This window comes from Electrona antarctica (assembly GCF_951216825.1).
Source record: "Electrona antarctica genome assembly, contig: scaffold_25, whole genome shotgun sequence".
NCBI classification, from domain to species: Eukaryota; Metazoa; Chordata; class Actinopteri; order Myctophiformes; family Myctophidae; genus Electrona; species Electrona antarctica.
Window position 1 is genome coordinate 6,894,519 of NW_027637034.1, and position 18,674 is coordinate 6,913,192.

Consider the following 18,674-nt stretch of genomic DNA (forward strand, 5'->3'; position numbering starts at 1 on the left):
AGGCGCAAATCCTTGAATATACTTTCCCAGTGAACGTTTTTAAGTCATATCTATGCTTCTGGGGGTCCCTGGTACAACACACTTTGAGATGGAGATCAGCGGCCAATGGGCTCTATGCAGCCAACACTTCCGCGTTCAGTTTGGGCCGCCGGGAAGCTTCCGGTCGGAAGCAACTCATTCACTGTGAACGTACGGTCGTGATTTTGTAGGAATAAAGTTCAGTACTTTATACAACACTATTTCATTTGATAATGTGATGGCATAGTTTTTCATAGTTTGTATTATTTGTGTTGCAACGTTGACATGATGGCATGAGTTAGAAACGTCTTAAATCTCCTGTTAAAAACGAGAGTCCCGCCTTATCGCTGCTTGCAGCTATATTTATTATTGTTATTGTTGTTATTATTAGTGGTAGTGTTCAACGGGGGACAGCGCATCTTTCACCTGGCATATCACTGTGTGATTAATTCTTGTTTAGTATTAGCACAGCAGAGCCAGTTGTAATAGTTATATTATGTTTACCTTGTAATGTGAATGAACTGAAAGCAGGTGATGTCCGCCTGAGCTTTTAATCAGCCGCTGGTGCAGTGCAGTCATGCGCGCGCGTGTTGTTACAGGAGAATAGCGATTGATGTCTTCATGGGGCCGCCTGGAGCCACACATTCACAGTCATATGAATGCGGGCGGTGCTTACACGCCCTGCACAGCCAGCGCGTGTACGGCAATCTGTGTGCATTTGTGTTCCATTTGCAAAACATGGAAAGCCAGCCAATTTCCCAGCCGCCATTTTGAAGGGGAGCCTTATGGCGATATTGCAGCCCTTAACGGGGACAATATAAGGGGAATCTCAGCTCCGTTTGGGGAAGACACGGAGGCGTTCCTGCGCAGGGCGGACGGGGGGACAGCCGTGGCCATCCACTCCGTCTAAGACGATGAGTCTGTCTGTGAGGACAGTCTCAGCTTTGACTTCGACACAGACGGAGTGGTGGTCGAGCTCACAGAGCTAAAAGCACTAAAAGCTTGCATGCATTACGTGTTTGTTCCTGATAGAGTCCTCACTGGCCACCCTTTTCACTGGCCATTTCTCAAAAAGCATATGCCACTGAAAAGCATGAGCCAGGCATCAATCCAAGAGTGGACCCATGTACATGGGTCCACTCTTGGATATGTGGACGGAGGGTGGCAGGTGCACATTACGCTGGTACCATCCTCAATGACCATACCCAGTGGAAAAATGCACACCTTTAGGGAGGCCAAAAACCATTGCGCAATTTTCCAAAAGTCCTTGGCGCTGGCCTTCCGGGATAAACTTAGTGCCCTAACAATGGTGGACAAAAAACGTCCCTCAGTACAAAAGAACGCCCTTTTCGACACATCAACGTTTAACATCCTGTCTGTGGACCAAGAATTTATCCTCGGTATCCTGGACCAAGCGATTGGAGAGGTGTCGACCCCAGCCGGGCTCAGAGTGATGCTCACTATGACCCGGCTGGGGGGGAACGGCCCATAGATCCGAAGTCCCGTTAGTCCGAACATGGATTAAGGTTGGCGAACATGCACTGCTTCCGTGCTATGTTTAGGTTAGGGTTAGAGATAGGGATAGTAATTTCGGAACAATGAACCTTCTGACTAATGTCATGGCACCGGCTGGAGGACAAATCTCCATCGCCGTTTTTGTTAAACGAACCGGTGCAACAGCGTTACCTGGACACGGTGGAGGCTGTGTCCAGACTCCATCCACACAGCCGTCAACGTAACGGACAGGGATGGGGCAGTGGACCTGTTGTGGTCGAGATTCGGGCTGCACAGGGTGATTGGCAGCTACACCTTGCATGAGGCCGCCAACGCCCAGTCACCACTGGACCACCACAGGGTTGGGGGTATGGCGGACAGCTTGCTGGGTGTCTTTAGGGCGGCTGATGTCGGGCAGGTACAGTTGAATTTCATACAACTGTACTGTGATGGGCCCCACCGACATCAGTCACCTTTTTACAGGCACCCGGTAAGCGCCGTCATACTCTCAATGGGCCTTACTAAACTGGAGGTGGGCAGGGCGCTCCACCGAAAAGCCACAGCTTACCTAAGGCACTTCCGGGACCAGTGTATGAAAATGGGGGTGCAGCTGAGCGCTTGGCTGGAGGGCGTGGTAAGAATAGCCAAAGGTTGTGACCCCGTGTCCACCTGCCCCGAGGACCTGATAGACCTTAACAAGCTCAAGGATCTACTGGCCAAAGAGGCAATGCTTGTTCCATTGAGCAATGTTTACGGAGAGGGTCTGTCCTCACAATGCCGTGAGGTGGGGTACCGGAGGAGCTTCTAGAAGCCCATAAAGAACTGGGGGAGGGGGGGGGGGGGTACAATGCCGCTTGGGGGGCGTTCCAGGCGGAACTTGCCCTGGAAGAGCTTTTCCACGGACAGCCCAGGGCCAACGACGACCATTTTTACAGCGTCGCCCTGGGCTGCTCCTCTGTGTCAGCGAGGAGCTCGACCAGGGAAATGGGCTTCCTCGCACTGGCCCCGGTGACCTCGGCCAGTACGGGGGAGCTCCCCCCCAATGCATTTCTGCAGCCCCACCTCTGGCACCAAGGACATGGTCCTGAGGATTTGGCGTCTGGTGGACAGCGTCAGAGCCCAGGACCATGTTCTTGGTGCCGAGATGGTTGTTGTACTCCGTACAGTGGCTACGGTCAGGCAGAGCCGTATAACCTGGCGGCCCTAAAGGACCCCAACGCGCCCCACCAAAAAAAGGACATCAAAGAGGCGATGACGTACCAAGCCCTGGCGAAGGAGGTCCTGGACCACAGAAAACACTTCCGCTTTGTGTTGGGGAAAACCTTCGCCAGGGCTTGTGACATCCTTTGTATGCATGGTCGGGATCCACTAGCAGTTCTGGGGGCGGGGTTGCTAGAGCACGGGCTGGTCTAGTTCCCAAAGATGAAATATTGGGGCCAGAACAAGCGGTATGATGCGTACTGGGACGCGCCAGACATGGTCGTCCTACACACAATGGGTACCAGACCTCAGGTCGAGGTGGCACGTGTGACGTCATTCACAACTGAGGTCCTGGACAATATGGTCAGAAAGGGAATCATGTACGACTCCAAGGCATCCCTCTACCGGGAGAGGGGGATGCCTTGGATGCCGCAGGTTCTGGACCGGATCCCACCCATTTGGCTGACCAGCAACCACGAGAGGGTGGTGAACACCCTGACACTGATTGTATGTTCAGGGGTGTCGATGAACCGTGGGTTCATCGACTACAAAAAAGTCTGACATCTGTTGGATGACCGCCTCCTATGCACGACTGAGGCGCTCATTGGCTGGAAGATATTGAGCAGGTTCACCCAGGCTCCCCTAAAGGACAAGGTCCTCCACAGCCTGGGGGATGATATCCATTGGCGGGTTACGTCTGAAGAGGAGAGGAAAAACAAGGCCCGGAAAAGACGCTGTGATTGGCCAGTACAGTCACTTTGATTGGCAGATATGCCGAATGCTCACCCCAGCATGGGCTCCACTCTATGCTATGAAAGCTGCTGGGTTCTGCTTGGGAAACTGGACAATCTGCACCATACAATTTCAAGATACTCAGGAGGGTGTCTGATCCAAAATTACCCCGATTATGTTGTAATCTTTTAACTGATCTTTTCTGTCTCTATCATTAGGCACCAGATGTGACTGTACTGCGTGCTGTAGTCCTCAAGGGCATGTCAATTTGTCTGGGCGACGACTGCAGTGGATTTTATAAGACGTGCTTTGCAGTAAGTAATTGGCAGATTTGGCACACACATGTTTTCATGAGAAGAGCAAATCCAGTGGATACCAAACACAAGATGTTATGCTTAACTTGTGATTCTTTGCAGGGTACAGGACACAGTGCTGAGGAGCTATCGCAAGTTACTGTTGGTGTGCTGACTGTTCTAGAAGATGATGCTCCTAACAAGGGCCCCCACACAGTCCACCTAGAGCCCATCTCCACTGCCATAATACTGGAGGGGGAGATAGTCATGGATGGTGTTAGAGACCTGCCTCAGGCAGTTTGTCTTTTATTTGGGCTCACATAGGCCCTCAATTTGGAGTACCCAAAATGCATGCACAAAACGCTCAAGTTCATCAACAGGTCATGCTGGGATTGGGGGAAAAAGCTTTCATACCGAAACTACACACAGAAAATGTTTACTTGAATAGACCATCTCCCCCTCCAGTTCAGAGGAGGGAAGCGAGGTGGGGAGGGTGGGGAGTGTTTTGACACAACATGTCAAACATGTCAGGGCTGGGGTCCAACCTGTCAGCAGAGAATTTAAGTGCTATAAGTGTGTTTTCTTTTTAGAGCTCCAGCTCTTAAAACTTAAAAAGTTAACGCAACTCAAAACGCATGAACAAAAAAAAATACATTTGGGTGGGATACCAATTTCATGGTCACCAGAGCCAAAGTGTCAGACACACTGTGTTCTCACAGCATGGTTTCAGAGCTTCAAAGTCAGTAGAGATGGTCACAGGTGACAGGAAGGCATTGTGTTTAGACAGGCCTTGGCGTTATCTGGGAGCTGTGAGAAGAATGCATGATGGGAAATTCCTCGTCAAATCCCTCCTTTTGTTAATTAAACAACAACTTAATTAAACAATAATTGTGAATTTTCCATCAATATCAAAATAATACATCAAGAAAATACATAACAAATAGAAGCACTTGTAACATAATTGAGCTAAGCAAAATAATGACACAAGGGTTTAAGCATATAACGTTAAGAGTACAGTGATACTTTTTTTTTTTTTCTTTTTTCTTTTTTGATCGTGGTCAGTCCGGGCTGTCAGGTGCCTTTGTGGTACTCGGCTGAACGTTTGGCGCGTCCAATGGGTGCGAGGCGTGTGTGTGACGCGCGTGCGTGCGTGCGTGTGTCTGGTCAGTGGTCGTACAGTCCTCCTAGCAGGCCGCGTGCACTGAAGACCGTATGGTGTGACTGGGGCATTTTCTTTGGGCTCAGGCTGTGCTCCTTTCCTGTATGCAATGCATTGTCTATTCTAGGTGCGGTTATGAGTGTGTACTTGTCAAATAAAGCTCTTTGTGTATGTGTGAGGACTGTAATCACCATTGCAACCTGGAGACAATGACAATGTCTCAGCAGATCATGTTGGTCAGCGCAGCCCATAGGTGCAGCCCCACTAAATGAGTGTATGGCGAGTCAACACCCTCCTCTCCGCCACCGCTCACATTCAGGACCTCTCTTTGACCGCCGCTGAGCATAGTTGACGTGATGACTGTTCCGCTGTCCATCCATAGGCTGGGCAGAGTAGTGAGGCATTTCGCAGCCTGCTCTGGCGTAGGCCGATATTCTCCGCTGCAGTGCTGCACCGAGGTGCACGTGGTGAAAGCCTGATGATGATCGCTTCTCCATCCGCTGGGCAGGTATAACAGCACGCTGTCTGCTGCCGCTGGTAGATAGTAGCATGTATCACCTGCTTGTTGGCTTGACTGCGGCGCGCAGCTCCTGGGCGCCATTGTTCGTCGCTGTGTAGACGCGCCGCTGCACACCGGATCTGGTTCTGTGTCCTTGCAATGAGGTCACCGGGCTAAACAGTTAGGGGGCAGGGCTTGCTGTCCTGTGCTGTGGGGGGTTTCTGTTAAAGCAGGAGATGAGACTGCACAAGTCCTTTGAAGTCATAATATGTATATTCCCTAATGTAGGTCCCCCCTTGTAACTATGAAATACATCCAGTCATTCATTCACACATTCATTACTGTCTAATAGCAAACATTTCACACCACGCAATACGCCAGGCATGTGATCGTCTCATCGAAACCTCCTGGCTCCCCTTACCCCAAACTCAGGCTTTGACGGCAGGGCGAACTAAGTTCCTCCCGACACTGGATGTGTACCCAGCCGTTCCCACCACCAAAATAAGACAATTTGGTAGAAGACTGCGTCTAATACCACTATGCCTATTTCAATGAGTCGATTCCATGCCTGTACAAACACACATTTACAGAATTGATTTAAATGCTACCATAAGTTGTATTAGTAGGAGTATCAATTATCCAAGTCTTCAACCATAAAACTATTTTTATGGGAATACTGAGCTAAACTTACGGAAAAATAAATCTACATGTTTGATCAGCTGCTGATAGTGAGAAAAAACCAGGTGATAGTGAAGAATCTGTTCTACAGAGGAGAGAGTGCTTTCCCTCTCCCCATAGAGCATAAACAGACGTTGAATACTTAGACTAGAAAATACTCAGGACGGAGAATGAAGTCAACAGCAGAGACAGGCAGATGAAAGTTGCTCCGGAGTTCCATTTATTTTCAGAGAGTACAAGACATCATTCCCAGCCATGGGCCTGGCCCACCCGCCTCACGGCGTGTGAGCCACTGAACTAACTGTTACAAACATTTGCAGTAGACCTTATACAACTCAAACACAGAGACAACAAAGGGAAGAATGCAAAGGTGATCCCAACCCCCCTTTACCAAATTGTCACACATGTCTAAATAAGGTAGTGGTCACCAGGAAGCAAGCACAGAACAGTAGGTGTCCTACAGGCCTGGCCGTTTACTATCAGCAAGCCAGATCTTTAGGGTCCCTCCTGCAGCTGCCCATGCATTCCTGTCTAAACATGTCATGTCACTCTCTCAATGAGAGACAAAGATCCAGGTTTACACTTTAGCTAAAACATAGTTGTTTAGGCTATATTACTGTGAATTGTGTTTTCCAGATACATCAGACCTCCCTTTGAGGCAACCATGCCTCATAAAAACGAATATGGAAACACAATTGACCCTCGTCCTCCCTTTGGCACTGACTGGAACATCAAGATGACACAAAGAAATCAAACAATTACAGTAGAATTAAAAATGGCTTACAAACTTCTAGGCATTCAAATCACATAACTCGTTACCAGTGTTCTCATTCCATTACAGTATTATCATCGGTGTGCTTATAGAACTCCCTTCTGTGTTCAATTTAATTTCAGGCTAAAACATTACATAGGAAATACAATGAATAAAAATAAGTAAGTAAGTAAATAGTAAAAAATACATTCCAGCCCGGAAACCACAGTAAGAATCTCTCTTACACACTAACAACTTCTCTGTACTGTAATCAACACTTCTAACCTTTACATAACTCAAAACATGATCATTGACATAAATGATAACCCGTAAACATATATCTGACATTTAAACACAATACACCGTCGCTGTATCCAACCCCTTTTGCTTCAACTCAAAAGCACCCAATTATTGAATACAAAGTGTGTTACAGTTCTTCAAACTTTACATCTGATGCTCTTAGCATCAGTTAATGTTAAGGATAAATTTTACCATAGTCATTCATAAAACGATTCATTTTTGTTTAGTTAACTCATCTTTTTAGGACATGCAGAAATCATCTATAATTATTTCAACACTCTAGATTTCCCAAGGCTCGTACAAATAACAGCACTGCGGCGACCATAAACCCTACCCCCTTCCCATTTAAAAGAGCTGTATGTTTTTCCAGATCTCGTGCATGCTACTATTACCTACTAACGTTAAAATCCTAGAGTAATTTATATAACTTTAGAGTTTTCCCCACATGTCATAGCAGAAATACTTTCGTTGACTTTTCCCATTCACAAATTTATTCGAACAAAAATAAGAACGTTATGCACAATTAGGATGATTAATACTTATGCGTACGACAGGAGCGCTGTCTTTCGCCTGACAAAGAAACATCTAACTAATTGTACTCCGGTAAATATTTCTTTTCAGCTCCAAATCTCCCTTAGGCATATCATCCCCATTAAGCCAACTTCTCTAATTAAATACCTGACACATAAAATCAACACACATGCCCATTATATGTTGAACTAGACAAACGTAAACATACATTTGGAATCAAATGGAACGATATCCATCTGATATAATAGAATCTTCTGTAACGTTTCTTCTCCTTTTGTCTCACCTTCGATGTTCAGTCAGCGCACACGGGCCAAACGAGGTTTGTGATGCAGTACACTTATGCACCGCATGGCGTAGGCCGCTCTGTTGTCGAGAGTTGCCCTTTGTCCGGAAACTTTCATTCTGATCCGAATTCACTTTCATCACCTCCTCCCTTTCAGTCATGAAAATACAACATGACTAAAAAACGAGAAAGTGATTCAGTGTCATCACAGGAGCCTGTAGGCCTCTGCGAGGCAGAAACTTGCGATTCGCCGCGTCGCGAGCTTGTAGATCAGCTCCGTCGAGCCGCTGAATGGAACGAAGCCACGACGCCTCGCCGCCGGCGCCTGTCGAGTCGAGACGCGCCGTGAAGAGTCAATGAAGTGGCCATCGCGGCGATCGCCTCCCTTGGACCGCTGACCGCCGACGAACGCCCTCGGGCCGGGGCACGCTGTGCTCCGTAGCACCCCTTTCCCCGCCGTCCAGCCGCCGAGCATCGCCTCTGGTCACGATCGCCGAGAGCATCACGCCGTTGCCCATCGCCGCTCCTCGGTGCAGGCCGCCTCCGTCGTGGTGGTGATGAATGAAATCCCCCCCACCGCGCCGGGCAGGCCGTCGCTATTGTCTCGCTGGTTCGACTGCAGTGCGCATAGCGCCGCCGTCGTCGCCGTTCCCCTCCGTCCAAAAAATTGCCGACCGAAATATCTATTAGACTGAATTGTCAATTGTCCACTGGCTCTCTCGCCTGACGCAAAAATGCACCAACACGACCGAGCTCGGCACCACTTTGAAGAATCTGTTCTACAGAGGAGAGAGTGCTTTCCCTCTCCCCATAGAGCATAAACAGACGTTGAATACTTAGACTAGAAAATACTCAGGACGGAGAATGAAGTCAACAGCAGAGACAGGCAGATGAAAGTTGCTCCGGAGTTCCATTTATTTTCAGAGAGTACAAGACATCATTCCCAGCCATGGGCCTGGCCCACCCGCCTCACGGCGTGTGAGCCACTGAACTAACTGTTACAAACATTTGCAGTAGACCTTATACAACTCAAACACAGAGACAACAAAGGGAAGAATGCAAAGGTGATCCCAACCCCCCTTTACCAAATTGTCACACATGTCTAAATAAGGTAGTGGTCACCAGGAAGCAAGCACAGAACAGTAGGTGTCCTACAGGCCTGGCCGTTTACTATCAGCAAGCCAGATCTTTAGGGTCCCTCCTGCAGCTGCCCATGCATTCCTGTCTAAACATGTCATGTCACTCTCTCAATGAGAGACAAAGATCCAGGTTTACACTTTAGCTAAAACATAGTTGTTTAGGCTATATTACTGTGAATTGTGTTTTCCAGATACATCAATAGCCTCCTGACCTATACTGTATGGTGCATGGCTTAGCAAGGCTCACTTCTCTAGGAACTAAAGAGCCACTTAATTTTAAACACTTAAACTAACTTTTAATATCAATCAGGGCATGGCCTGCCTGGGGAATTTAGATTAAATTCTTTCTACATAAAACAATTTTAAATTTCACGACAACTCCCCTTAAAGGGAACCGTAATAGCCCTCAGGGGCTAGCTATCATGCCATGTTAAGGATAAATAAGTCTATATTAGACAGTCACTTGATCAAAATGAAGTGATAACTAGTAAACCAGTCATCGATGCTACTCTTTCATCAAGGCTACTTTAGCCCCACACTCAGGATAACTGAGTGAGGTAATAGATTAAACTATTTTGACTACCATTTCACCTGTTGACTACTCTAGCCCACATTTCGACACAGAAACTGCCCATAAATTCACCTAGATATCTTCTCCAGAAATGTTCTTCACAAATTTGAGCATTTTCAAACATAACCTATTTTAACCACTTTAATCCTATAAATCCTATTATTTTTGGCCATTGTAAAAGGGTCAATCTACAAGCTCAAAATCACAATTAGTCTTGATGTGAGACATCCTACATAATGAGTACTTTTACTTAACCTGGATGATGATTGAATCCTCGTCTGGACGTGCAGCCCCGCATCGGCTCAGCTCTCCCGTCCGCCACCCCCCCGCCAGTCAATCCGGCTTCTTCATCCCTCTGGTCTCTGTTTCCTTGGAGTTGCTTGGCCCCTCTTTTTGGCTGAGGGCAGGCCGGTCTCCAATGGTCTGGGCTGTTGCAGTTGAAACAGCGCCCATCATTCAGCTGAGTTTGCTTGGTCACTCTCTGACCTCTAGTCTTTTTCAGCTGTGGGCAAGCTGGTCTTCTTGGCTGTGTGCAGGCCGGATCATTCAGCTGAGTTTGCTTGGTCACTCTCTGACCTCTAGTCTTTTTCAGCTGTGGGCAAGCTGGTCTTCTTGGCTGTGTGCAGGCCGGTCTCCAATGGTCTGGGCTGTTGCAGTTGAAACAACGGCCATCATTCAACTGTTGGTGGTGGTTCATTCCACGTCCCCTGCCATCATGGTTTGAAGATGGCTCAGGTGATGGGCAACGGGGTTGAATGTCACTGTTGCTGCTGACTTTGTCACTGTCAGCCAGCACTGGGTTGGAAAAGTCAATGCAGGATGAGCACTGGCTGCTGTCAGCGTCACTGAATTGTCCTTTCTGCGTTTCTTCTAATAGGCTGAGAGCAGCAAACATCTGTGCTCCTTCCAGAATGGATAGAACTGAGGAGTAGGCTGTGCGGTTGCAGAGGCTGCAGGCATGTGTCACTCCAGGAGCATCCTCCTTGTCGTTGGAGAGGGCAGAGGGCTGAGGTGTTGCCTGCTGCTTCGGCAGGCTGGTATGGAGAGTGGATGGGACAGCTGTCTGTAGAGAGGGGGTTTGCATGTTCTGTGGCAGGCTGGGAGACATGACAATCACGTGCTGGAATGCTGGCTGTTTTGCTGGACGGGTTTGGATGGCTGGCTTGGGGTGGGGGCAGTCAAGGCCTGGGCCGATCCGTGGCAACACCCGCAGACAGGAGGAAAACGCAGGCGAGTAGGAAAAACTACATATGCAGGGGGGAGTCTATCACTTTTCTAATACTTTTCCAATAGTTTATCACAATCACTGAGACAGTAAAATGCTCCTAGACTATTTACTAGTATTTTCCCACCATGTTAATCTGTCACCTGTCCCTGTTCTCTGGGACCGGCACACTTTTCTCTCAGTACACAGCAATGTGGACTGTCTAGTCTTAAGTAACACGGTATCTTTATGTTATCCTCTGAGGATAAACAAGGTGTCTTTCTGTTACAAACTTGACTTCATGCAACTATCTTTATGCTATTTTGTGAGGACAACAAATGTCTTTATGTTGCTTGTGCAACAAGGTATCTTTGTTGTTTCCACAGATTAACAAGGTGTCGTTGTTTTTCAAAACATGCAACTATCTTTATGCTATTCTGTGAGGACAGCAAAATGTCTTTATGTTGGTTGTGCAACAAGATATCTTCTGCTGTTTCCACAGTGTAACAAGGTGTCGTTGTGTTATTTAATGCAAGGTCGTTTTCTGTCCACTAGGCTAGATTTACACAATAGATAGGCTGGCAAAATATGGTCTTAGAATTTAGCACTTTCTTATATCCTGCCACATGCTGTGGTTCACTTTTCTCCTCTCCTGCCTGTAATAAAACTCATTACAACAGGGGGGTAATTATCTCACAAAACAGCTTGACCCACCCCCGCTAAACTGATAACCAAGGGTTAACAAACACAACTGGTTTTAGCTAGCTTAGGGCTCTTTAAAGTCTAACCCAAAATGTAAACATTTTAGCATCATTACTACTTAACTATTTAAAATGTATAAGACCAATGTTAGAACATCAGCTGATCAGAACGAGGTAATACACTATTTTATCAATAGTCATTATAGCTACCATTTTCATGAGGGTATTAACCCCACACTATAAATTATAGTGAAGTTAATAGACTAGGCTATCGCGGTTACTATATCTACCCAAAATACTTTTAGCTCCACGTTCTGACACAGACAATGTCCACAATGCACTTAACTGTTTAAAAACAATGCCCACTATATGTGGTACGGATATGTTTAAGGAAATCTGTAAGTTGCTGCTATTTTACATTCCTGTTCCCATCCATCTGCCTAAACATGTCGCACCATGGTGTCATGGCACCATGCCTCTTAAATCTAGATTACAGGGGATGACCATTTAGTAATATATTGGTATATATTTTAGAAATCGTACAATTTACTTACTTACTTGTCCTTACTACAAAAATAATTTTAAAGACCCAACCTGGCTCAATGAGCAACAGCTGGGTTCACATGTAACTTTTCAAGTAACTACTTGATGAACGCTAACTCCCTCACGTTTAAAGGCAAAAGTTTTCTCAATAATAACAAAGAAATATTTGCACGTCGTGGCACCCTAACTGCCTTTAGTTGACTATATTGCAAACTAAATTTATTCGAACAAAACTAAGGACTTTATGCACAATTAGGACGATTAACACTTATGCGTACGACAGGAGCACTGTCTTTCGCCTGACAAAGAAACATCTAACTAATTTTACTCCAGTAAATATTTCTGTTCAGATCCAAATCTCCCTTAGGCTCTATTTCTTGAATCAACTTCTTAACTAATTTAAATTCGACAAAACACACAAACATCAACGTATGCCTACATATACGCTGAATAGACTCACATTTAGACACACCTTTTGAATACAGATAAAGACTGTTGAATCTCTCCATCCGTTATTAATAAACTTCTTATAATGTTGCATTCTTCATTGTTCTCACCTCATGTCCGTTTACAGCCATGCGTGGGTCAAACAGAAGCTGCATGAAAGTTGCAACGTTCCCGCGCACCGCCGCCGCTCTGCTTCCATTGTCCCATCCAACACAGCACCATACTCCCCCCTCCAGACATTATATGAAATGAAATATCACATAAATGACTGGAAAGAAAAACATGAACGCATGTGTAGCTACAGGCCCCATCGAAACAAAGAAACGCCGCAAAACGAGCTTGCAGATCCGCTGTTTCTGAAGAATGAAATGAACCCGTGGTCGCCGTTCGTCCGTTCGTCCGTGACCACCTCTGCTGATGAAATGAAACATGCGCTGATCGCGCTCCCTTCTCCCCGGTGCACGCCGTGATGAACTCTCCCGGTCCGCTGCTTGGTGAAGGCCGTGTAGAGACGTCCCCTCCCACGGGTTGGAGATCCGCTGCCCCCCGCCGAGACGTGAAGAGAAGCATGGTCCCCGTCGACGCGCTGTAGAGGGCCTCTCCCGTCCGTCGCCGAGTCCAGGTCGCGTTTCAGTGTAGCCAACTAGCCACGGGTTTTTTTAAATCCAGGCGCTGAACTCCGTAGATCGCAGCCGCGACTACCTGTTGATCTCTGTCCTTTTTGGAGCCGTTCGTTGACGTGATGGACAATCAGTCGTGATTGATCTTCCGGAGCTCAGACGACGCTGGATCCCACTTCTAGACACCAAATTGATGTGGCAGTTTTGTACACACTAAACGCGTGATGAATCATGAGGCAAGCTTGATGATGGTTTATTTAACGTGCACAGCATTACATCGATGCTGCAGCACCGCGGGTCTCAATGTAGCCATCATGTCACAATTCAGAGGTACAGTTTATATGCAGTGATAGACCACACCCAGAAGGTGGGGCAGAAAGAGACACCAGAGAAGGTTTTAGGGACAGGATGACAGGATGCAGACAGGAATACACAAAGATGAAAGAACCATTTGCTAGAGGAAGAGAGGGGGGTGGGGGGGGGGGAACAGGTCACCAGAGCCAAAGTGTCAGACACACTGTGTTCTCACAGCATGGTTTCAGAGCTTCAAAGTCAGTAGAGATGGTCACAGGTGACAGGAAGGCATTGTGTTTAGACAGGCCTTGGCGTTATCTGGGAGCTGTGAGAAGAATGCATGATGGGAAATTCCTCGTCAAATATCAAAGCAGCTAATATGAACAGTGCAACACTGCAGTGATCCAACTATTACAACTTCAACGGGGAGAGAGAGAGAGAGTCGCGTTAGAGAGAGAGTTTCGTTAGAGAGAGACGCGAGAGAGCGAGAGAGAGAGAGAGAGAGAGGAGGTATGTTAGCAACATAGCTCATAGCATATCGGTACGTTCGTTCTATAAAGGGTAGATCCGCTACCGTTTGGGGGCTGCTGAGCAGCCCCCAAACGGTAGCGATCTACCCTTTAATAGAACAAACGTACGGTACATTCGTTGCGTCATTTTCCTCCCTCCTCCGCAGTTAGACTGCTGCTCTCTTTAGTTTTATTGTCCGTGGTCATGAAAAGTGCTTATAGTGGCGTTCTCTCCTGAAGTTTGTTTGTTAGTTTGTTGTGTTGTGCGCGAGTGCGAGCAACGCGACCACCGGCATCTGGACACTGACGTGACAGGCACAGCCAGCCAGGGCAGCGAAGGTAACAGATACGGAAGAAAACTAAACGCAAAAGAATCCGGCTAATAAAAGGACAGTTTTTATATACTTAAAGGTATATTCAGTGATTTTACTTAATTCAAATATCACTTATCTTTTTTTTTTTCTGGATAATCCTCCCTACTATAGAGTGTGCTGACCATATGAGGAGTTCCTCCCTGTCCCCAGTGAGCCCCTGGGGTCAAAAAACCCTAATTTCAGTTTTGGTGGCGGGTGGCAAAGCCTTCATCCAATCAGGATGAGAGGGGCCTTCTTCCAATCATGATCGACTGGGGGCGGGCCTTGGTGCACATGTTGTTGGCCTGTTGCACTTCCCCCCACTGTAGGGCGTGCATGTGCACATTTTGTTACCGGGGCGGACTGGGTGGTTTTCCAAATCACCCAAATCACTGAATGCTCCTTTAATTCAACGCCACCCCCGGTAATTAATAGGGGGACGGCTTTTTATTGAAGGAAGGAATGTATTTGAGGATTTACGGTATTTGGCTATACTTTTGTGATGTTGTACTGTACCATAATGTATCATACTGTACCGTACTGTACTGTACCATACTGTACTGTACTGTATGGTACTGTACCATACTGTACAGCATTATACTGTACCATACTGTGCTGTACTCTACTGTACTGTACCATACTGTACTGTACCATACTGTATCATACTGTACGGCATCATACTGTACGGCACTATACTGTACTGTACTGTACTGTACATTACTGCACTGTACTGTACTGTACTGTACTGCTGTACAGCATTATACTGTAACATACTGTACCGTACTCTACTCTACTGTACTCTACTGTACCATACTGTACTGTACCATACTGTATCGTACTGTACCATACTGTATCGTACTGTACCGTACTGTACGGCATCATACTGTACCTTATGGCGATATTGCAGCCCTTAGGGGGATATAATATAAGGGGAATCTCAGCTCCATTTGGGGGAGACACAGAGGCGTTCCTGTGCAGGGCGGACGGGGGGACAGCCGTGGCCATCCACTCCGTCTGTGTCGCTGAGTCTGTCTGCTTTGACTTCGACACAGACGGAGTGGTGGTCGAGCTCACAGAGCTAAAAACACTAAAAGCTTGCATGCATTACTTGTTTGTTCATGATAGAGTCCGCAATGGCCACCCTTTTCATTGGCCATTTCTCAAAAAGCATAAAGCATGAGCCAGGCAACAATCCAAGAGTGGACCCATGTACCACTCATGGATATGTGGACGGAGGGTGGCAGGTGCACATTACGCTGGTACCATCCTCAATGACCATACCCAGTGGAAAAATGCACACCTTTAGGGAGGCCAAAAACCATTGCGGAATTTTCCAAAAGTCCTTGGCGCTGGCCTTCCGGGATAAACTTAGTGCCCTAACAATGGTGGACAAAAAACGGCCCTCAGTACAAAAGAACACCCTTTTCGACACATCAAAGTTTAACATCCTGTCTGTGGACCAAGAATTTGAGTGATGCTCACTATGACCCGGCTGGGGGACAAATCTCCATCGCCGTTTTTGTTAAACGAACTGGTGCAACAGCGTTACCTGGACACGGTGGAGGCTGTGTCCATCCACGCAGCGGTCAACATAACAGACAGGGATGGGGCAGTGGACCTGTTGTGGTCGAGGTTCGGGCTGCACAGGGTGATTGGCAGCCAAAGCAAGGTGTACACCACGTACACCTTGCATGAGGCCGCCAACGCCCAGTCACCACTGGACCACCACAGGGTTGGGGGTATGGCAGACAGCTTGCTGGGTGTCTTTAGGGCGGCTGATGTCGGGCAGGTACAGTTGAATTTCGTACAACTGTACTGTGATGGGCCCCACCGACATCAGTCGCCTTTTTACAGGCACCCTGTAAGCGCCGTCATACTCTCAATGGGCCTTACTAAACTGGAGGTGGGCAGGGCGCTCCACCGAAAAGCCACAGCTTACCTAAGGCACTTCTGGGACCTGTGTATGAAAATGGGGGTGCAGCTGAGCGCTAGGCTGGAGGGCGTGGTAAGAAAGAACTCACGGCCAACGTGGACAATGGTCTCGAAGTCTAACGCCTAACACAGCAAGCTATGGAAGCTATTGAAAAGTGGGGGTTGAAGTGTGTACTTACACACTTGGATAGGCCAAGCACAAGATTGACGGAGAACAATGAAAACCGGTCCTGTTGGGAAGAATCAAGTGAAAGCAACAGAGGGGTATCGTTGACCAAAGTTGTACTTTAATTCAGAAAAGCTGTAGTATTAGATATAAAACCCGGACTATTTATTATCAAAATTGGATCACCCTCCCTTGGACTCTAAATAAAATTAGCTCACCCTCCCTCTGACTAAAATTAATAAGACATGGCCCTCCCCTATTTTCCTCCAGGGCCCCCTTTTCTAAATTTCGACTGGTCCCTTACTACTGAGAATAAAATGTACTGAGGTCAAAGGTACTCAATCAAGGTGCCAAAAAACTGCCCACCAGTGCCCAGTTGTCCAGGTGCCCAGTTATCCTACCCCTAGGTGCCCAGTTGTCCCACTGAGAATTACTACTGAGAATAAAATGTAGGCTACTGAGGTCAAAGGTACTCGACCAAGGTGCCAAAACTGCGACCCTGTACCTACTGCCCACACATCCCTAATGCCCAGTTCCAAGTGTCCACTTAGTGTCCACTTGACCTTTAACCCTGTTACTCATCTTTCTGATGAATTGAAAATGGAGGACAGTGATGTAAACAAGTCTTAGTGTTTTTTCTGGTTTGAAATGTACCCAAATTCTACAAACTGTGAATACAATTTTCAATCAATCAATCAATCAATCAATCAATCAATCAATCAATCAATCAATTAAACCCTTTCTTGGGTTCAATATTTTTAGCATTGTATTTGCAGTGGTGGAAAATAACTAAGTACATTTACTTAAGTAGGCTACAATTTTGAGGTATTCTATGAGATATACACAGTTTACTGTGAAAACCTGCATATCCCGTTAGTCAGTCAGTCAGTGGCACACCTCCATATATAGTTGTCAGTCCACGCCTCGTGACATCACACCTTGCGACATCACACCTCGTGACATCATGCCTCGTGACATCACACCTCGTGACATAACGTCTCCATCCATATGGCCATCTCCATATATGAAGATCACGACACTGACCTAATCAAACCCTGGATAAGCATACATGGAGAAGACTGGATCATTACCTAGATCTGCATATATGGAGCCGGCCAGCAACTCTACATCTGACCTCAAACCTCAAACCCTTAGATCTCTATGGAGCTGACCTGTTCTGACATTCCATATGTTGATCCTTCTCCATCTGTCCTTCCACTTCGATGTCTCCCTTTTGACTGATACCTGTCCATTCAACAGGCCCGAAGATTAAGGCCCGGCTCTACTGCTGGGCCCTCATCAAACACTGTACACTCAAGACACTGCCCCCTCTGCCACCCTTACATCTCCATATATAGAGTTGACCTGTCTGACAGTGACATTCTATATGTTGATCTGACCTCTGACCTCATCAAACCCTGTACACTCAAGACACGCTCCATATATGGCCAGTACATAATTCATTCCATCAACCACTCATGCCAAAGCGCCAGCGCTCGTCCAGCAGTCTGCCGTCACCCAGGTGGATGTGTGCAAGGAGGTCTTACTGGTACTTTATTTGAGTATTTGCCAATACCAATACTCGTTATTACATTTATTTAATTTATTATATTATATTATATTATATTATATTATATTATATTATATTATATTATATTATATTATATTATATTATATTGTATTGTATTGTATTGTATTGTATTGTATTATTTTTAGATTTAGATTATTATTAAAAAATCACACCTGTGTGAACTGAGTGGTGTAAGGTCTTATATAGACTGATCAGCTGTGGTCTGACGTAATGTCTGACGTAATGAAATCACACCCGTGTGAACTGGGTGACCGTAGCAACCATGCTATTTTTTTTGGCACAGACGGACAGACAGACACGTAAACTAACAAAGCCAGTCGTAGGAGTGGTTTACACCACTCAAAAACGTACATACAATAGCCCTATATAGATTTCGGGCATTTGAAAATAGCCGATCTACAAGCTCACATGGGCTGCGATGCGACACATTGTGAGCCTTGTATTGGGAGATCTGCTATTTTCAAAATATTTTTATACATGTGGGACATTCTGCATATTGAGTAGCCTACTTTTACTCTGGGTACTTTAAGTACATTTTGATGCCAATTACTTATTTTAAAATATATATATATTCAAAACAAACTAAACTAAAATGAAAGGAACAATCCCAAACTATATGCTAGTGGCTGGATGGGATTTTTTGGTGTTTGATTGCTCTACTCTGGG